The following is a 19,987-nucleotide window of genomic DNA, read 5'->3' as shown; positions in this document are numbered from 1 at the left end:
GGGATGGTCACCATAATAATAAATGACCACCCCAGATTCAAGTATGCTCTTGTGGCTGTAACTAGTGCATGTGTGTTACTAAAACATGAAGCCTAAAATGAGAAGCAGTTCTTGGGACCAGATGGAAATGAATTTTGTTGGAAAAGAGAAAAAAAAACAATACATTTGAAATGTCCCAGTTTCTGTATAAAAGGAAACAATGTGGACACATTTTTGTTTTGTCCAAATAAATGATTCATCAGTTTAAAAAAAAAACAAAGTCACTGTTTTGGTCAATGTTCTTAGTCTCAGACAGCAGAATCCACAGTAGCTAATTTAAATAAAAGAGATTTATCAAAAGTCATAGGCAACTTATAGAATTGTCGGGAAAGGCAAGGAAACAGACTTCGAGCTGAGCTTCCAGGAAAAACTCTGCAAACCGCACTGCAGAGACAGTTGTCCAAAGGAGCTACCGCCTGCATCATCGGGGAGCTGCTGGTCTGGAAGCTTCCTCCCGGCTGCTGGTCTCAGAGCCATCCCGCCCCTAATTGTACCTGTCCGAGGCACACCTGCACAACAGACACCGTAAGCCCTGCCAGTCCTCTGCGAGGGAGTCTGATTGGAGCCTGACTCTCAGCTGAAAACGGTGGCCAGGGAATATATGGAAAACGCTGTTGTTGGCGTTCTCCCCTTTGCCAAGAAGGTATGCCAAGAGAGGAGCGGAATGAACACTGAATGAGCCAACCTGCTGTACCTTCCACAGAAGGCAAGCAGGACAGGATGTCAGGAAGGAGTCAGCAGCTCAGCGGTGTCACCCCATGCGGAGAAAGCAAGCGCAATGACAAGCCAACACAGTCCTTCAATGCAGTGATCGTGGGATACCTAAATAAGACAGAGAACTGGAGCAGTGGAAGAGCAGCCAGCAAGTAAACTTAGAGAAACTGAGCTGCAAAGAAGTGGGAAGAGACAGGGCGGCAGCAGTTTCAGGGATGGGGAGAGGGGGAGGAGGGTTTCCTTTCTTCCCTTCTGACTTGGATTGGCTTGGTTTGCAGACTTAAAAACTGATGATGAAGGGCCCTTTGCGAGGGAGGAGTTGAATAAAAGATAAAAGGGATAATGCAAAGAAAGAGGAACAATGGCCCAGAGTGTGAGGTTTCTGGGAAGGCAGGAGGCATGGTGGGCAGGTGGCATCCAGAGCTCAGGAGGGTCGCTACCTGGGCTCAGAGGGAGGCTGGGTTCTCTCTGGAGAAAGATTAGAATGGTGAAGATGGAAGGTTTGCAGAGATGATCGCAGACAGACAGGGCATCTCCATCTGGTGGTTTCTATTTTCTCTGTGCAGTGGGATGCTCAGTCATCTGCTGAAGGGGAGGAGGAGGAGTGGGTGTCCAGGAGAGGTGATACTTGAATGGATCATCTGGAGAGAGAGAGCAAGCGGCCAGGGAGACAGAAGGAAGAGCATGAGGCAGCCCGGTAGCACATGGTGTTCCCAGAGCATGGGGGGGGGGGGCGGGGGGGGAGCGGAGAGACCAGGGGCTCTGGTGCATAATTCCTCCAGAGAAGTGAGAAAGTCTATACATACTTTTTGTCTTATCTAGGATTAGGGTTTTTGCCGGATGGGTTCCACATAAAGTAAAAAGAGTGAAGAAGTTTGTTCTGTGAAAGCCCAGCTGGTCAGAGGGCAAGTAAAGCGAGGAGGGCTTATGGCTGGGAGAAGCAGAGAGGACCTCCCCCCCACCCCCCCGCAAGGAGGCAGGGTGGGGGGCTAACGCCCCCTCATGGTGGGGGAAATGAGCAAGGAGACTTCCAGAGAAGAGGTCATGCTCAGAGGGTGGTCCTGCTGATTTGGTGACGTGCAATGTTTTTGAATGACCACCATTTCCCAGGTCCTGTAGTTGACAATAAGGTAAACAATCCCAGTGACTGTGTAATGGGGAAGACATGTCAACAGGCAGGGGCGCAGTGGTGGAGGGAGGTGGGGGGACAGGTTTACCCCAAAGCCATGAAACTTCAGCTTCAGAGCCCCTTACTGGCAGGGTCATGGTAGGTCCCTGGGAGGAGCCGTAACAATTTTGTTTGTTATTTTGCAACTCTGTGTAGGTTTCAGGGTTCACAAAACTTTGACACCCACCCCCTGCTGGGCCCCTCCCAAAGCCTTGGAGGCGGCTATGCAGATAAGGAACCCCGACTTTGCAGCCTCCTTCACTCCAAGTAACTATATCCCTCCATACCATCCAACTATAATAAAATAAATGAATATGGCTTAGAGTCAAGAAGGCAGCTTTTAGGTTCAATTAGAATAAAGTTAGAATTCTGACATCTGCCTCTTGCTAGTTAGAATATTACCTATCTGGCTGAGTTTGGGCCTTCACATGTGTGTGCGGATAGACCTTAAGGCAGCCACCATGGCCTCTGCGAGTTACCCCCGTCCCACAGAATAAGCCAAAGGTGGTGGCATGCCATCCCATGACTGTTCTGTTACATAAGACTCCACCTTGTTAGATTTGCTCCAGAGGCTTGCTCTCCTTGAAGGATTTAAAGCAGCAAGCTACCATCAGATCTATGTCCACGAGGAAGTGAATCCTTCCAGTACTCTGCGTGAGCTTGGAAGCCGACCCTTCTCATTTTGAGCCTCCAGATGAGAAATCAGCCCTGGTCAAGACCCTGACTGCTATTTTGCTGAGGACCCAACTAACTTGTGCCAGGACTCCTGATCCACAGAAACTGAGACGATAAACGTGGGTTATTTTAAGCTGCTAAATTTATGCCAATTCGTTATGCAGCATAAAAAGCTAGTACAAGGTGTAGACATAAGGATAATAGCATTTGCTGTGCTGGGTTGATGTGAGGATAACACAAGTTATATGAGAGTGGCCAACATAATTCCAGGCACGAGTGGACACTTCCCCTTCTGTCTTTCCAAGGAATCTTACAGCCCTTATGAAGTGACTTGTTCCAACTCAGAAATCAGGAAAGCATGGGAATCGTGTTTCATGTGGATCCAAGATGTTGCTTTGTGGAGAATGAAAGGAAAGGGAGCACTAGATAAGACGGGATAGCAAAGCAAAGGTGAAGACTCATAAAAGCGAACGATGCCAAGTAAGATCATGTGGTCTGAGTGCAGAATTGCGACAAAGAGTTTGGGACTAGGTCATGGGGCCCTTTGAACATTAAGTTAAGGAAATGTTCATATTTTAAATTAATCACATGCACATTTTTCCCCCAAAATGAATTTGAAACTAAGATTTAGTCAGATTTAAATTCCAACCTAGCAATTGTAGAGTACATTATCATAAAAATTTAAACCTTATGCTTTTTACTCAGTTAAAATTGATATTTAAATGATGACAAGAAAGCAAAAGAAACACTTTCTCACATGTCTGTCCATCGTGAGCCTGTGCACGTGCGGCCACTGTGGAAGTGTTTCTCATTCACCCAGGTGCCCAACTCTGAAATGATTACTGACCTTGCATGAAGATCTGCTGCCTGCCCATGAACCAGCACAGCAGGATAGTAGGGCAGGCCCTTCCTGGGAGTCTGATGGGAACCTCGCTGAGAACTTCAAAGCAGTCTGGAAGCTTCCATCTAGACTTCCTTCCCTTCCTCCTTCCCTCACTGTGCCCAGTCTTGCCTTGTGATCTGGCCGCTCCTCCATTCCCCCCCAACCCCCTCCACATTTCCTCTCATAGACTTTCCCCCAACAAGTTTTTTGCACAATCTTCTCGTGGCATCTGATGCTGGGAGGACCCAGAATAACACAAGTGAGGGCAAGCAGGAATGGTCTGAGAAAACAGGCAATTTGATGGGGATGCAGGACCAGGCTCCCCGCCTCCCAGTAGGTGAAGAGCTTGTCCTTCTGGTTGGCAGATGGGGCATTCCTGGTGGAAGGTATTGGCTCAGTTGCTCCAGATCTCACAAGTGGTGACCTGGAGAATATCCTGGTGGAGGAGAATGTTATGACAGGTGCCTTGATGTAGGCATTTAAAAATACAGATGGCATATGTCTGCAGAAACAGCAGCAGGGGCGGGTGCCACCACTGTTTTGATGTCCGGCAGAAGAAGAATGGGCAACTGAGGGCTGTTAACATAGGGTCTCTGTGAGAGCTTACAAAGGGGCCTTTATCTCCTGCAGAAGAATGACAGACATGGCCCACATGCAGGCTGAAGACCTCATTGTGAGGGTCCTGGAGCTCCAGGAAGGTTGCTGTGCTCAGCCAAGGCAGGCCTGTTAGGCAAAGGCCAGGGCCCTGGTGGGGAAACCTGGGATCTTGAAATGTGGGACAGAAACATCTAGAATGATGGCCTGAAGATGTGTATCTGACAGTGGCCCCCAGACCATCTGGGCCCAAGAGGCGACCCACCCTTCCCCAGTGAGGCCCAGTACTTCTGCTGTGCTGGCAAATTCTGCCGAGGCCCCCTCCACAAAACACAACAGGAACCCCCTGAAGGGCTGCCCTACCTCTTCTCCTGGATTCAGGATGTATATTAACTGAAAAGAAGATGGAGAAGTGGGGAATGAGAGTGAGAACTGCCCCTGCATTAAACAGCCCAGGCAGCAAGCAACAAGGTCTTTGTACTTACTTGCTCTATGCAATCCTTGCTCCTGGCAGATAAAACTGTGACCCAATTAAAGTAGTTTGCTTATCAAACTAACAGCTTGCTCCCCAAGATTTAGTTCAAGACCCCTGCGTCCTATGCTCACCAATTCAAAGCTATAATGCCTTGAACAGTCCAATCTGATGCCATTCATTGCTTGCAAGACACGCCTTCAAGTCACTCAGTCCAGGCCCTAACAACCTCCCTTTGCCTCTTCCTAATTTCTCTGTGTCAGGGCCTGCGAAAACTAACAATGTCATATTCTCCCATCCTGCTATAGATCTAATACCATCCACTTTGCTTGATCAACAAGTGCTTCTGCTGGTCTCTTTGGGAAGACCACTGTCAACACAAAACAGACATGGCTACTAGTAATAGAGAATAAATGCAACACATTCGACATTTCTCACTTTGGTGCTGGCCTGCTTTCTTTCTTTTTCTTTTCTTTTTTTTTTTTTAAACTTTATTCACTTCTGATGTGTCAGCTGAATCGGTTTTAACCACCCCTTCTCTCAACAGAGAGAATGTAGGTTAAGAAACGAACCAGGAGGGCATCTGGATGGTTCAGGGGTTGAGCATCTGCCTTTGGCTCAGGTTGTGATCCTGGGGTCCTGGGATTGAGTGCCATATCCGGTTCCCCACAGGGAGCCTGCTTTTCCCTCTGCCTCTGTCTCTGTCTCTCTCATGAATAAATAAATAAAATCTTTAAAAAAAAAAGAAACAAATCAGAAAATGAATCAGTGAGCTCACTTCATATTGGACATTCAAGAAAATAGTCATTGCCTCACCTGAGGGAGGGAATAACAACTGTCCTCAATGACTTTATTACTCCTCTAAGAGTTCCTTGAGGACCCTACTCTCTTTATTTTTCTTAGAAAGTCATATGCTTTGTCTGCATTTACTCAGTTGAGTAAGAATTCTCTCGCTTAGTTAATGACTAACTTTTGGCTGGCCTCTCCAGGTTCTGAAGTAGTTGCCAAGTCTGTAATGGACGCGCTGAAGATATGAAGCACAGTAGCTAGTGCACCTGGGCTGTTTGGGCCTTTAGAGGAAAGATCGAATTTTGATAGGACTGTCCCTTTTAATGAATTTAGACTTTGGCCTCTTAAAAAGGTCTTCATTGTCCACCTTGGTCATTTGAGAACCATTGTGATTACTCCAGCAACTGGAGGAGGTAAACCCATCAGGAGATGTATGTATTTGTTGCTGTTATTCATGATCATATTTTTAAATGTATTTTCACGGGTTTAAAATATATATTCATAATATAACAAATGTTAAAAGAAACAGGCATAACTTTTCACACAGACTGCTTATGTCTCAAATACAAATTCTGCACAAATTCTATTCCCTGAGCAACAGATCCTCCCTTAAAAAGTTGAGTGCAAATCAAGGGTTCACAGATTTGGTTCTTTTCCCATTGGTTTCCACTATAATTTCCTGTCTCATCATCGTTTCTAATAAGAAACACGTCCTGAGCAGTTACAATGCATTATTCCCTGACTCTTCCAGTGAATTTGGGATCTAGTTACCTGGTCATAGCTCAGCATGCAGAGGGTGGTGATTATAGTTCTAAAGAATGTGTGATCAAGGCCAAATGAGAAGGAGGTCAGTAAGGGTCGTGACAATGGTTACTAACCTAGTTTTGAATACCAGCCTCAATCCCTGCTGACCCAAGATTTTCTGCCAAGTAGTTTATCTGTAAATAAATTCTTAAATACAGTCAGAGTGTTCCTATTCTTAAAGCATTATTTTGATTGTATTACTCCCCTGGTCAAAACATTTCCACTGCCTACTGATAAAAGACCAAAGTCCGCAGGCTTCAGTGGGTTTTCTAAAATCAGATCCCTTTTTATTCTTCTAGGTTTATTTTCTACCATTCGCTTCCACAATCCAGAGGTGTCAACCAAGCTGATCTAGTCAATACTCCCTGCATATCCCTGGCATTTTTCTGCCACCCACCCTTGCTTATCTGTTTCTTCATTTCAGGATCCCAGAGGTTCAGCCAGGTGTAACGTTTAGGAGGAACCAAGCAGAAGTGAGGTGACCATAGGGAAGGGGATGGGTTCTGCACCTTGGTGAGATTGGGGTGATGAACATGAAAAGGCATCACCTTTGAGACCTCTTTGCTTGTCTCATCCTTCTGCCTCCTTACTCTTTCTGCTAACATCTTTGTACCATAATTTTAACAGTGATCATTTAAATATGCCTTTTAAGTGTGCTCCTCTCATTTTGCAGTCCCCAACACCACATAGCTGGGGTCAGTCTGCTGTTTGTGTGCCCACTGCTAGCTCCCTTCTGGCATCCCAGCTCTTCCCCTCCCCTGCCACCAGATCTCTGTGGGCTTTCTTTGTGACCAGTAATCCGGTCCTTCACACACACACACACACACACACACACACACACACAGTAAAGTAATTCTATAGGTATTCAGATCCCTCCTCATCTGCTTTTTGAGGGATGGAATTCTGTCTCCTAGACATCTCTGTGTGCACACCTCCTAGCAGAGGGCTTTGCCTATAGTACATTGCATTGAATCCATCAAAGAAAAGTGACAAAAGAGCAAAATAGTTTCGCAATCCAAAGAATACGTTTGTAATGAGAATCATCATTCACAGTTGTCCCCCGTATGTGTCAGACTCTGTTGAAGCAGAGCCACGTGTATGCAACATCAATGTGCGTTCCTGTCTGCTCACACTCTCTCTTAATTCTTGCCTAAAGATGGAAGAAGGCAAGCATCTCCCATCTTGCCCATCTCATCTAGGGAGCTGTAGAAGTGGTCTGTGTAGTTCATGCAATAGGTTGTTTGGTCTACAAGGTGCCGGACAGTTGCTTTGACTCGGTTTTTTAATTATCGTATTGACTTGAGCAAGCAACAATCTGGCGTCTCAAAACAGCCTGAATTGACCAAATAACGAGTCATAGAAAAGCAAAGGAACTTCACATAGATGTGAGGTTTTTCTCTGAGAGGAAGGTGTCCAAGGTTTCAAGGCAAAAGCTCTCATGTGTAGTTATAGAAAAATTCTTATCCTTATTTTAAACCTGAAGTTCTTGGACCTTCATGAAAAGACTTCTTTGTCGAGCCTTGTCTTTGAAAAGGCAGCTGCTAGCAGGTCACCTTCTTGTGACTCCTTTGCCCTCAAAACGATGTGTTAGTAGGCCACATAATGATGATCAAATCTTCCCAAAGAACAGGCCATGACAACATTAAATGGTTTATTTGTTTCCTGCACCTGTTTTTGTTCCTTTCCAAATCTCTGGAGAACCAAAGGCAGCCTTTCTGCTGCTCTGAGAAATTATTGTGTCTAGAATATTTGATCACACACTAGAACAGGTGCCAAATGGAAAATAATATGCCAGGTGTCCATCCAGGCAGCAGGAAGTTGGCCAGAACGTCGTATCTCCTAATTTAAAAGACCTAAAACCTCACATTGATCCTGAACTGGTCTTCTCAGTGATCCCACTGTTCACAGATCCTAGAATCCCAGAGGGCTGAATCGATTTAGAAGTCCCACAGTTCATTATACTTATTTTTCAGGTTGAGATTCAGAGAGTCTGAGACTCAGACAGGTTAAATGATATCCCCATCAATTAACTGCTAACTAGTGGTAGATCCAGTTCTAGAAGGAACCCAAGTGAACCCAGATGCCCTACCTGCAAATTAACAAGGAAAACTGACCCCTATTCATTTTTTTAAGTAGGCACTACACCCAATGCAGGGCTTGAACTCACATTTTTGACAGTAGTCCATCCCGGAACTATTAAAATAACACTTTAAGCCTACTTGGCCATCTTTAAGAGGGTTAATTATATGAGCAGTCTTCCATGAGCAGTTGTATTTTTTTCCACTGCATCTGTAAGCAAGCAACTTGGAGCTCAGTGCACCTTTTGCCACAGGAAAAGTATCAACAACATAAGGCAGATCTCTGAACTGGTCCATTTGACTATAAAATCAGAGAAATCTGGTCCTTCCAGGCCTGACCTGAGTGCTGTGTGGACACCAGGAGGTTAGCACTGCAGGAGTGAGGGAGAGGCCAGTGACCAGAGGTCAGTAGCATCAGAGAAAGAGTGTGGAGTTTTCAATCCCTCCTCTGGCCATTGCCAGCCCTTTGAACAAACTCCTTATTATCTTTGAACCTTAGTTGCTCTCTTATAGTGGAGCTAACGACTAACCCATGGGGCTCTTGGGAAGATAGAACGAGCTGAATGTGAACCTCCCAGCTCTGTGCTGGCCCTGAACAAGTACTCAACAAACCATTCTCCCTGACCTCCCCACCGTCCGAGGTGCGGTCATCCCCAAAGGTCTAAACACCACCTCTTCCCCTGGATTACTGTGTTTCTTTCCCCAAGCCCAATTTCAATAGTCATGCCCCAAGACCTTCACCCCAATTAGCCTTGCTATCCCTGACCCTCAGTCAAATCTCTTTCCCCAAGTTCAGTGAGGCCTTAGGAAGGAACAATATTTGATTGAAAGAGTTCATACTCAAAAGCCATCAGTTTCAGAATCCTCTGGGCAGTGGGTATATTTTTGAACAAAGCTGCTCAATAACCAAAGCGAATCTCAAATCCATTGACTATCAGGCCTGATAACAAAATCAAAAGAAATTCTGAGACCGTATTAAGAGGAGCCATGATGACTGGCAGATCCAGCCCTGCCTCAAAGCCTACTATAAGTCATCAGCCAGGGTATTCTTGCTTTTCACATCTTCTAACATTCCTGTGAACGCGACCCCTTCTACTCAATCTCGGTTGCCAGGGCCCAGGAGTGCGGCTGTGGCAGAGATAGTGAGAGGGTACTTGATTGCTAAGTCCTTGATGGTAGGGACCATTTGTAATTTCTGCATTTGCTTGTCGGATGCTGCCTGGACCTGCCCTTCCTCTGGGCAATCCTTTTCTCCATCTTCCAGGAAAGAGAGATTCCAAATGACATAGTCATTTAAATGTGGGTGGTCAAAGTCTCCAAACTCACCTTTGCCATCCTGAGATACAGCTGTTTCAAGGCATATGGACCTCCCGATTTTGAGGGCAAGTGTACTTTATATGTGCCTATATCCTCCACGGGACCTAGAATTGCACTCAGTACAGGCTCATTAGATGAATAAATAAGTGAGTGAATGAATGAAATTCGAAAATCTGATAGACATTACTAGTGCTCTATTTCCAAGTCTTCTTTCCCCCAGGCACAGGAGAAACTACAGGTCAAACCTCCCTGCCATCGAATGGGGCCATGTGACTGCAAGTGGAAGTGACATGTGTCACTTCTGATCTGAAGTGCAGATGGGAGCTCTCCATGCAGGATCTCTCTCCTAGGCCACCAGCCACATTACAGATGGCAAAGCCTCTGTTACCCTGAGTCCCTGAGTCACTATGTGGAACAGATCACTCCTCCATAGCTGCTGACCTGTGCTGACCTATGCTGGACATACAACATGAACAAGAAATATACCTCTGTCAGAGGATTTTCTTTCTGCAGCATAACCTAGCCCATCCTGACTAACACAGCCAATGACCACTTAAAGGTAAAGGCAAAGAGGTTTGCATATTTTGTCAAATTCGTAAATGCTCCTGAGGATATTTTCCTGTCCAAAGTCTGCTTGTTGTATGGCATCAGTCTTAGCAGCGAGGCAGGGCTTAAAGGTTAAAAGCCACTTGAGGACAGCTACTTAATCTGCAGTTTCAGTGGAACGAGAGCAGAGAGGCATGATGCCCTTCAGTAACAGTGAGTCCATTCCCCTGGTGCCCTGCAGGGCAGAACAAAGCAGATTACCAGGGGAATATGCAAGACACAGTGTGAAAACAGTTTCATGCATCAAACTCACATCCTTGGAAACATATTCCCGATTGATCTGTGCATAAATGTTTAAAATGCACTTTATTTCATTTTTAGGTTTTGAAATGAGGAGTTGACATTTGCAAGAATGAGCACCATATGTGCCTTGTCAAGTCTGTGGCAGGCTCAGTGGTGCAAACCCAGCTCCCCCACATGGCGTCATCCACTTAGCAACCTCCTGGGATACCTTGTTTTTCATCTATGGGCAGCATTTGGCCAAAGGCTACAGGCATTAGGGACAGGGACAGGAAGAGTCCACTTTCTGGCAGTGTCTCCAAATTTACCTCACCAAAAATTCCTATTGTTCTTGGTTCCTGTGTTGGCAGTGAGTTTCACTAGGATGGGTACCATATGTTCTAGCATTTCTAAAACCATCTCAGTTTTGAATATATCCCTTGTCTCTGTAATCCATCAAGATGCCCCAGAAATTTCAATATTTTAGTATACAAACTACATCTATCAGACAACTTCTTGCACTAGGATGAAATACAAAAATTAATTTTGAGGGCCTGTGCCTCAGTTTCTGGTTGAAATTCATTCACTTCACCTTCATATACCAGCAAACTATATGAGCTTGAGGTTTATTCTTGCCAGGCCCGGGGAGTCCTAGCCAAAAAGAGATCATATCATACCAAATCGCCTTAGTCTATAGTGGTCATTTCAGAACAAGATCTCACTGGGTCACTTAGTGGCATCAGTCTGCTTTGCTGACTTAGCACCTTCCAGGGGTTTTGTGAGTTGACCATTTCAACCGTGGAAATGTCACTTTGCCTCTGAGAAGTTTGGTCAGAAATGTTTGTCTCCTCTCTGTTTCCAACAACTGACCAGTCAGGTTTGGTTTTTCAGGTTGATTAGTCCATCTACCTCATCTCCTCTGCTCTTGGCTGCAGAAAGTCCATGGTGGGGCCCACAGCAGGATCTAAACTGCATACTGGAGGTCAACCACTCCATCACTACCATTCAGGGTTCTAGCCTAAGTGTCTGAAACACTGTTAGGACACATCCTTTGGTTGCAAGCTCAAGCCCTGTTTAAAAAAACAGATGCCTCCAGGAGGCCTGTGCATTAAATTATGGACTATTAAGTCCTTGGCAAGAGCATGTCAGGGACTCCTTTCCAAATGGCATCTGCAGGGAGGGAGGCCTGGAAAGAATGCAGATGGGCCAGGTTCAAGTGTTCTAAGAAGAGTGTAGCAGAAGGACAGACTCTAAGGGGTGCAGAGGGTGGACCCAAGTGGAGAGGATGTGACCATGAAATGCAAAGGAGGAAGGGGATTGATTTTCATTATCCTTTATTCTATGCCAGGCACTACATGAAATACTTTCTGTGTGTTCAATCCCTCAGTGACCCTAAGCAATAAAGCATATACGACTCACTTCACAGTTGTGGAAACCACCAGTCAAGGTGGGTGATGATTTCCTCGATCACACAGCTAGGATGTGACAAAGCCATGATCTGAACCCACTATCCTTCTGAAGCATTTACTCTCCCATTCTCTAACTTGGCCTGGGCTTCAACACCAATTATTTTAAACTAAACATTTATTTTTTATAGTTTCAGAGGCTAAGAAAGTTCAGGATTAAAGTGTCTACAGAGTTGATGTCTGGCAAGGGCCCTCTTCCTGGTTGGCAGATGAAAGCCAATTCTAAAAGCAACATAATAACCCCTTGACCAAAGGGGTTGGTCAGATTCTGATGGTAGACTTTAAAAATTAGGAGCTAGGGGAACACCTGGGTGGCTCAGTGGTTGAGTGTCTGCCTTTGGCTCAGGGCATGATCCCGGTCTAGGATTGAGTCCCATGTTGGGCTCCCTGCGAGGAGTCAGTTTCTCCCTCTGCCTATGTTTCTGACTGTCTCTGTGTGTCTCTCATGAATAAATAAATAAAATCTTTAAAAAAAAATTAGGAACTAGGAAGGCAGTTTGGCAATTTTCCAAGAAATTAACATAGTCTATTATATGATCCAGCAAGTATACCACCAGGTATAGATACCTAAAGGAATTAAAAGCAAGGACTTGAGCAGATGTTTGAGGACACCAATGTTCATAGCAGGATTATTCACAATAGCTGGGAAAGTAGAAACACCCCGCAGGCCCATTAAACAATGAATGGATAAACAAAATTGTTACATCCATACAATGGAATATTATTCAGCCTTAAAAAAACAAAAAGGAAATCTGACACATGGTATAACATAAGTGAACCTTGAAGCTGTTATGCTAAGTGAATAAGCCAGTCAAAAAAAGGACAAATATTATATACTTCCACTTATTTGAGGTATTCTGAGTGTTAAATACATAGAGGCAGACAGTACAATGGTGGTTGTTGGGGGCCACGGGGAAGAGGAAATGTAGAGCTTTTCAATGGATACCGAATTTCTGTTTGGGATGATGAAAAAGTTCTGTAGATGGCTGGTGGGACTGGTTGCATACCATTATGAATGTTCTCAGTTCCACTGAGCTGTACACTTAAGGATGATTAAAATGGAAAATTCTGTGGTATATATATTTTACCACACTTAAAAAAAAAACTCACAAGGACAGGATTTTAGACTTTGACCTTAAATATCTTCTTTTATTCATGAGCACAGAGCATTTTCCCCACATCATGCCATTCTGCTATATGGTCATGAGGTAGGCAATGTCAGCTGGTAGAAGAAGTCAGACTGACAAGATAAATATAAAGTTTCCGATGGTGAATCAACTGGTCCTACCAACTAATTTTGCAGAAGGGGAAACCGAGAACTGAAATAACTTACCTGAGCCCACACGACAAGAAAAATCAGCCTTCATTGGCCCCGGACACCTAAAGCCTTAGCTGCCCAGACCAGCTTTCTCCTCTAGAGCAAACTTAAGAAATGCAGAGAATGAAATGGATGGATTGGTGTGCTCATAAGCATGCTTACTTGTCTAAAAGTAAAAGCATGGAAATTACATAAACATGAGCTCCAAGTACAATTAAATTATTTAAAGCATTTTATTTTGCCAAAAGATTGCCAAACCAAATGCTTATTTCTTCCCACAATTACTGCACATTGACTTTTTTCATCCCTGTGTATGCACAAGAAATGTGCCCATGTCCTCACTAGTAATTGTCAAAGCAAACTCCTGCTGAACAGGGAGGGAAAAGATCCAATGGAAATAAAACCCATTTCACTTTGCATGCATCAAATATTTCTTGAGCACCTATTTTCTGCCAGAGACTGTTATCTCAGGGAATATAGCAAGAACAAGCCATGCTCAGTCCCTGCCTTCACAAAGTCCTGGCCTCCGGCAAGTAGGTGGAATGAACATCCAGGTGAATGCTTGGAGAGCTGCAGGAAATGACAGCCCAGTGTGGTAAAGGCTCTGAGGGGAAGTTTGGATAGCTAAGAAGTAGGTGGGATGGTCTATCAGGGTTCAGAGAAGCAGAATCACTAAAAGATAGATAAAAACACAAGTGGGGCTATGTGTGTCCCCTCTAAATTTATACATTGAAACCTAACCCCAGTGTGACAGTGTCAGGAGAGGGGGCTTTGGGAGGTGGATAGCATCATAAGATGGAGCCCTCACTAATGGAACTCATGCCCTTATAAAAGAGAGCCCAGAGAGCTGCCTCTCTTGTCCACCCTGTGAGGACACAGTGAGAAGTTGGACATCAATGATGAAGAGGGTCCTCAGCAGACACCAAGTCTGACAGAACCATGAGAATAAATTTCTGTTGTTTATAAGTCACCCAGCCTGTGGCATTTTGTTATAGCAGCCTGATCTGTCTAAAATAAGTAGGTAGGTAGTAAATAGATGAGTAGATGATAGATAGATAGATAGATAGATAGATAGATAGATAGATAGATGATAGATTTGTCACAGGGACTGGCCTCATGCAATTGTGGGAGCTCGCTAAGGCATCTTCCAACAGGCTATTGTGAAGACAGATGATAGATAGAAAGATGGACATAAAATAGGGGAGATAAAGAAGTCCTCTTGTCACCTCTGTCTTTGGTGTGGGTGTCAGGCACAAGCCAACCCCCTTTGTCATGGAGGAAAACGTACATCTGGCCCAGGAGTGGGAGAAGCTAAAAGGGACCCTGGAAGGGAGATCAACTCAGGGCCCGCCCTGCCTCCCACCAGTGAGATGAGCCAGCAGGTGCAAGATTATGTGTGTCAGCTCCAGAAGGGCTGCTGCCTCATCTCCACCCTTCTCACCTCCTACAGGAATCTCTGGTGGCTCATCGTGACTGGACACTTACAGGGAAGGGAGTTCTGGAAGACACTGCAGATTTTAAAGCCACCACGTATGACAACCTACCCCAGACTTGGGGCTGGGAGAAGTTTCCAGGAGGAAGTGACATCGAAGCTAAGACCCAAAAGATGACAGAAAGTGGCTACACAGAGTGAGGGGAGAGTTCCACAAGTGTCAGAACCACAGTAAGAAATAGATGTTGGCCTAGAAAATTAGCATTTTTAAATGGAAACGGGAACCAAAAGGAGAAAAATGTGCTCCCCAAAGGATGAACTTGCTCAAAATCAAGAATATGGCATATTTGGCTAGTATCTATAATAGTGAACGGAAGCTAATAAAATGGTGGAGAAGCGACTTCCCCAACCTGTGGGGTGATTCACAACTTCCTCCACTCCCCGGCCCTGTCCATCCTCACTACTCCCTTAGAGCTCCTTTCTTTCTTTCTTTTTTGTTTTGTTTTGTTTTTATTGAAGTTCCTTTCGCCAACATTTAGCATAACACCCAGTGCTCATCCCATCAAGTGCCCTCCTCAGTGCCCATCACCCAGTCACCCCATCCCCCACCCACCTCCCCTTCCACTACCCCTTGTTTGTTTCCCAGAGTTAGGAGTCTCTCATGGTTTGTCTCCTTCTCTAATTTTTCCCACTCAGTTCCCCTCCTTTCCCCTATAATCCCTTTCACTATTTCTTCTATTCCCCATATGAGTGAAACCATGTGATGATTGTCCTCAGACTGACCTACTTCACTCAGCATCATACCCTCCAGTTCTATCCACATCGAAGCAAATGGTGGGTATTCGTCCTTTCTGATAGCCTTCCAGCTCCTTTCTGATCCTCCTCGTTGCCAAGGCGATCGCAGCGTGGGATTCCAATCACATAGATAACCTTCGCTTATTTCTGTAGACCTTACCCAGGAGATCAGTCACGGGATAGAAATCCCACAGCGTGGAGTCAGTTTCCCACATCATGTTGGTACAGGATTACCAAAATGCCAGTGTGTAAGAGCCTCTGAATCCTCTCTATCTGTACTGTCTGAGCCAGGCATCCCACCCCCAGCGAAGATACACCAAGCCTGAGACCCTGGGGCAGAATCTAACTGACTTTCAAACCTAATACGTCCTCCAGATTCAATTCAATCCATTTCCTTAAGGGAAACCCAACGTGCTGGGAGAAAGGCAGGCTTCCTGTCTTTCCAATCCAGCACAGCACTTTTGGAAAGATGATCATTCTCAGGAAAGCCACCTTAACAGGGCTGATCTCAAGACTCACTGCTTCCAGACTGAAGTGAAGACAAGAGTGGTGGCCTAGGCCTGGGGTGGCGGTGGGGAGAATGCACATGGCTCCAAGCAGAAATGTAGCCTCCCATATGCCATGTCTTTCTCTCAGTCATGAGGCAGCAGATCCTTGGTTCCCTACTATGTCAGGGATCCTGACGACCACTCTCAGATTCAGTGATTCACTAGAAGTATTCACAGAAATCAGAAAAGCTGATTTACCCATGGTTATGGCTTACTACAGAGAAAGGATACAGATTAAAATCAGCCAAGGCAGGAAGGACGGGGGAACTGGGTGACTCAGTGGGTTAAGCAACTGCCTTCGGCTCAGGTTGTGATCCCAGGGTCCTGGGATTGAGCCCCACATTTGGGTCCCTGCTCAGCAGGGAGTCTGCTTCCCCCTCTCCCTCTGCCCCTCCCCGGCTTGTTCTCTCCTCTCCCCCTCTCTTTCTCTCTTTCTCTCCCAAGTAAATAAAACCATTAAAAAATAAAATATATATATATATAAAATAAGATCAGCCAAGGGAAAAGGCTCAGAGGTCCAGGGGAGTTCCAGGAGTAAAGTTTCCACTGTCTGTTCTACTAGAGCCCTGAGGAAAGCACTTCATTCACCCAGGAACAAGGTGTGAGACTATGTGCCAAATCTTGCCAATCAGGGACACTTACAGAGCCTTGGTGCCCAGGGATTTTATTGGGGTCAGTCATGTAGGCATGGAGTACCCTCATGACTGACCTTAGCTATGCAGATTCCAGCATCTCCAAACTGGTGCAGCATGGCCAAGGGCCCACCATAAATCACACTGCAGTCATAGATTATCTGGCATGGCCCAGTGCTCCTGGTAAATAAAGTCACTCTTGTCAGGCAAGATATTCCCTGGGTTTAGAGTTATCTCTCAGGAACCAGTCAAGGGCTAGACCTTTCTTTGGAACCTGCCGAGTTTGGACAACCTAAGTCTACTGGGTCAACCATATACTGTTCATCCACACATTTTGTTCACATTTTGTCCTGAGAGGGAAGCATCATGGTCCAGCGTAGGCAACACCAGTCAGGAGGCTTCCTGTCATTAACACACCGGTGACCTCAGGTTAAGACCTAGAGTCTCCTTGCCTTTGTTTCCTCATCTGTGAGGTGATAGCAGTAACGCCCACTCCGAATTTCCTGAAAGGTGCTGGGAGAATCAAATGACCCAGTGGATGAGATAAGCACTAAGCCTCCCGTACTTGCTAATGTCAAAGCTAACAAGGTGTCCAAGTCAAATGGCACTCTAGGGATTTCTGTCTATTTTACAGCCATTTCGTTTTTCCCCCTAACGGCTATAAAATGCTTACTATGTGCCAGGTACCATGCCAAGTGCTTATGTGGATTATCTTATTTAATCCTCAAACAATTCTCTGAGGGTAGTACTATTATTATCCTCATCTGAGAGGACTGAGTTTCGGTAAGGTTACCCGAGGTCACATCTCTTCTTAAATAGCAGAGACAGCTTTGAAACCGAACAAAGATAACCAGAGCCAGAAAAACCAAGCTACGTTGGTTGCTTGCCAGACAAGGGAAAGCCACTTTGCTCACCCAAGGGTGTGTTCAGTGACTCTCTCTCAGTGAAAAGGGAAAGACAGGATTAGGATACAAAGAAAAGGCTCTAAGAAGGTGGGATTCTGAAGGGTGTCATTTGGTTGTCAGAGAAGAAAACTGTGAAAGCTTTGGAATTGTTTGTCGCTCTGGTTTTTACAACAGAAGAGCTATTGTCCAACAGGTCCAAATGGGTGCTGCAAACTCAGGTCACAGCTGGTGAGTTTGTGGGTGCCTAAGAATTGGGGACATCCTTCTCTAGAGAACTGAAGCAGTCTGTGTCCAGGGCTGGAGATGGGACAGGCCCGGACCTGGCCACATTTGCTCAGTATCTGCTGTCTTCCCGCCAGCTCCCAGACGCTCACAGCTCACTGTGTCAGGGAGTTCAGACCGCCTCTAGAATGTGCATCTTGTCCATTTTTAACACCCTCATTGTTTTCCTTTTTCTAAGGAAAACCTCATCTTTATCACAGAACTGCAGAAGTAAATACTCCTGATTTCTTCTTCTACCATAGGCTCATTTGCTGTTCCTTGTCCTCCAGGATAAATCTAGAAGAGGAGATAGCTGTTCAGTTGCTACAAATCATAGGAACATTCTGGTGCAAAAATCTCCATAAAAGACTTCAGAGAAGATTTATGTCTTAAGGCAGAATTTAGAGGAAAGGCAAAAAAAAAGTCTTGGCAAGAAGCAGCAGAAAGCTTTTACACAGAGGCACATCTGAAACTCTGAGAAGGAAGAGAGAAAAGGATACCCACCACAGGGAGAAAGGTGGGCATCCGGTGTCGCCCTGTGCTGACACAGACCAAGTCGTGTGGACAGGAGGAGCAGGGGCCAGCCCCCTAAAAGGAGCCTTGGCCAGAAAATCCACACAACTAGGAGTGTTTGGAAGGTGTCCAGGAGGGGGAGATTATCATCAGGAAAATAATCTGCTTTTGAGATGAGAGAGCTTAGAAGGGCCCCAAATGTCCAGGAAAAAGAAAGGTAGTTCAAAATAGTCGATTTTCAATAAGCCACTTTAGTGATTATCTGGAATGTTAGTGGTAGTAATAGTAGTCGTAGTAGCACTATTTTAATTCCAGAAAGAATTAATGTGTCCTCAGAACAAGGGCGCATCACTTACAAACAAATTTGGATAGGATTCCAAGTCTATCGCTCCTTACCCCTGCTATGCCCCATACTCCCACCTCCATTCCTGGAAATGTTCACAAAGACACCTTCTTTCATAGTCCAAGGAAGACTAACATGCGGAGGAATTTGAGTTTCTGATGGAATGTGGTCTATTTTTCTTGCCCCTGTGACCTAGAACCTGGCCTTCTGGCAAGTGTTTCTTTCTCTGGAACAGGTGATGTTTGATCCAATGAGAACAGAGTGCAACACCGCGCTTCACCTTTGCCTCTAACCATCTAGGTTAGGAGACTCCACAGGTGAAGGGCACAGTCTCCATCCACATTGGCTCACTTCAGATACATGCTGCTAGTTTGAGGGTCCCCAAGCCACCTGTACTTCTAACCGATTGGCTATGAATTTGGGGTTCTCATGACACCCTCAGGTTTAATAATTCATTAGAATGATTCCTAGAACTCAGAAAGTGCTATATTTATGATTACAGTTGTACTATAAAAGATACAACCAAGGGATGCCTGGGTGGCTCAGTTGATTAAGTATTTGACTCTTGATCTCAGCTCAGGTCTTGATCTCAGGGTCCTGAGCTCAAGCCCCACACTGGGCCCCACGCTAGGAGTTTAAAAAATAAAATAAAAAAATTTTAAAAAAGAAAAAAAAAAAGATATAATCAGGAATGGCCCCATGAAGAGATCCATCAGGCAAGGTTTGCAAAGGTTCTGAACAAGGAGCTTCCATGCCCTCTCCTTGTGGAATCAAAATGTGTCACCCTCCTGGTACATCAGTATGCTCATCAACCTTGGGGCAGCTTTGGGCATCCAGTGCTTTTGTTGGGATTTTACTACACAGGTATGATTGACTAAATCATTGACCAAGTGATTGAACTCAAATTCCAGCCCCTCTCCCCAGAAATGGTGAAGTCAGGCTGATACCACTACAAGCCCCACCCTGAGTAACCTCAGTAGCATTAACTCAGGTGTGGTCCACAGGGTCCAAGCATTCAGGAAATTCCAAAAGTTTAGAACCTGAGACAAAGAGCAGACAAATGCTCTATCACACAGCACAATGACAACTAACATTTAGTGAGGGTTTTCTAGGTGCTAGGCTCTGTGGCGAGTACTTTATATACATCTCCTTTGATCTTTAAAACAATCCTATGTGCCCAGATTTATCATTATCTTCATTTTACAGATCACAAAATGAGGTACAAAGACCGGAAGTAACTTGCTTAAATTCACAGAGCTAGTAAGTGGTAAGTCAGGGGTTTGAACTCATATTTGTCACGTGGGCTACTATATCCCTCTAGAACTGAGTAGACAAAGGGAGCACTGAAGAGGGCAACCATTGTCATGAGAGAAGAACTTAGACGTTACGCAAGCACCCAAACTGACTTCAAATTCT

General features: G+C 45.1%; 1 long non-coding RNA gene across 1 annotated transcript in view; it reads right to left on the bottom strand.

Moving 5' to 3' along the window:
- The window catches only part of LOC144315103 (uncharacterized), a 45,895-nt gene extending 30,419 nt beyond the window's left edge, over nt 1–15,476 (bottom strand). The window contains exon 1 of the long non-coding RNA XR_013380887.1: nt 15,358–15,476. This is a non-coding gene — a long non-coding RNA (uncharacterized LOC144315103). The remainder of the gene's footprint in view (nt 1–15,357) is intronic.
- Between the last annotated feature and the right edge of the window lie 4,511 nt (nt 15,477–19,987).

The sequence above is a fragment of the Canis aureus genome, chromosome 6 (genome assembly GCF_053574225.1).
Source record: "Canis aureus isolate CA01 chromosome 6, VMU_Caureus_v.1.0, whole genome shotgun sequence".
Classification (NCBI taxonomy): Eukaryota; Metazoa; Chordata; class Mammalia; order Carnivora; family Canidae; genus Canis; species Canis aureus.
This window is presented reverse-complemented; position numbering and strand designations above follow the sequence as displayed.